Source organism: Nicotiana attenuata, chromosome 1 (assembly GCF_001879085.1).
Source record: "Nicotiana attenuata strain UT chromosome 1, NIATTr2, whole genome shotgun sequence".
NCBI lineage: Eukaryota > Viridiplantae > Streptophyta > Magnoliopsida > Solanales > Solanaceae > Nicotiana > Nicotiana attenuata.
The window spans coordinates 4,522,385-4,524,714 of record NC_031989.1 but is presented as its reverse complement, the minus strand read 5'-3'; positions in this window follow the sequence as shown (position 1 = coordinate 4,524,714).

Genomic DNA, 2,330 nt, shown 5'->3' with positions numbered 1-2,330 from the left:
TCTATGATCTACATAGAACTGGAAGAGACACCACCTAGTTTACAAAATTATAGCACAGACAAATCTGTAGTTTTATAATTAAAGTGGGTGGAATGTTAGGAACGGGACTAAAAAATAGAAAGTAATAGTGTAAATTTAAACTGGTTGGGGTGTTAGAAAGTTGGACAAAAGAAAAGTAGTAAAATTAGCGGGGAATCTATGCGGTTGGGGTGGTGGGTCTTAAATGTGGTAGGATGAGGTACTGGTATTTTTTTTTCTTTTGCATCGGTGTTTCGGTTTGGAGAGTTGGCAGCCATGGTGGTATAGCTTGGGGAAGACGAAGAAGATGGAAGATTATTTTGGCAATTAGTAAATAATTATAATTTCAAGTATTTTTTATTTTTTATAAAAGGTTAACCACACGTGTCACATTATTATTAGTGTGTGACTACACTTGCTGAGAAAAAAGTGGTCAAACACTAAAGAGGTGTGTATTAGACACACTCGAGAAAGGTTGAATGTGTAAGGTAAATTTCGTTCTGAGAAGGTGTGTCACGGGGATTTGGTCCATAGTTCCGGGGATAAACTATGTATTCTGCCAATTAATAACTACTCCATTGGACCGAGATCTACTTGGGATTTTTTGTTCTCAGTCNTTTTTATTTTCTAAAAAGATTTCGTCAATTCTTTTCCAGGTTCTTCCATCACAACACCACAAACCCCCCCACCAGATTTTTCCCCCAAGATCTAAAGGGGAACGAGAAAATACAAAGAATCAGAGTTTCCCTATTTGAACACCAATATATTTTGGTTATGACTCGCGATTCAAATCTCCAAATTGACAATTGTTTTTGAGATTGGGTGTTTTTCAGATTTAGATTTTGATTAGCTTCTTGAAATAATAAGGAAGGTGATGTAATCCCAGAATGACAGCTCTTTTTCCAGTTTTGATAAACTAGATATAGATTAATACCAATCGGGTTTTATTTTTTCTTTCTCTCTAACAACTTTGATATGCATTCCTGAAGTCTTATTTATATATGGCGATGACGAAGACCTTGTCTATGATCTCATGAACTGGAAGAGACACCACCAGTTTTCAAAATTATAGCACAGACAAATCTGAGTTTTATAATTAAATGGGTGGAATGTTGAACGCGGCAAAAAAATAGAAAGTAATAGTGAATTTAAACTGTTGGGGTGTTGAAATTGGCAAAGAAAATGAAGATTAGCGGGGAATTTATGCGGTTGGGGTGGTGGGTCTTAAATGTGGTAGGATGAGGTAGTGGTATTTTTTTTTCTTTTGCATCGGTGTTTCGGTTTGGAGAGTTGGCAGCCATGGTGGTATAGCTTGGGGAAGACGAAGAAGATGGAAGATTATTTTGGCAATTAGTAAATAATTATAATTTCAAGTATTTTTTATTTTTTACAAAAGGTTAACCACACGTGTCACATTATTATTAGTGTGTGACTACACTTGCTGAGAAAAAAGTGGTCAAACACTAAAGAGGTGTGTATTAGACACACTCGGGAAAGGTTGAATGTGTAAGGTAAGTTTCGTTTTGAGAAGGTGTGTCACGGGGATTTGGTCCATAGTTCCGGGGGTAAACTATGTATTATGTATTATGTAACTTGTATTTTGGCACATCTTGATTAGTTTCTTTGTCTTCTCAATGGTGCTATTAGCACCTTGTTGTGCTCATTTCATAGGGGGGAGGAAGACTAAGAAAGATATTGCCATATTTTTTAATGCTATAATAAAGTTATAACGCATTGCTTTGAATATCTCTTTACAATATTTTTGTCTTTAAATTTGAATTAAAAAATTTAGGTCACAATTCTATAATATAATTTACAAGGAATTGCCTTAGATATTTTTATTACCATCTTTTTTCTCTAGCTTCTATAAAATTAAAAAAAAAAACCGTTGGGACCACTTGGGCCCACTTAGGCCCGAGACCGGCCCACTTAGCCCGGGACCATTAGTTCGTGGGTCCAATCCCGGGCCGGTTCATACAAAAGGACCACCAAGCCCATTTAAATTGGGATCGGCCTGGGACCGGGACCGACCCGCTTAGGACCGGCCCACTTAGCCCACTTACGCCCGGGACCGGCCCACTTGCCAGGCTTACTTAAGAATGATGTGGGATAGCCTTAATTTTAAAAGTATTTGTTTAAACTAGCCGTTATCTCTTTTCTATGATCTGGAGATTTTCCCAGCTATTTCTGGTTGGATCACACTCAATACTTACAATATACACTTATTTATAACTAATCTACAACTTTCATACATTATTTCTACACAGTTAAATACAACTACAATATCATACAACTTAAATACAATTCTTATA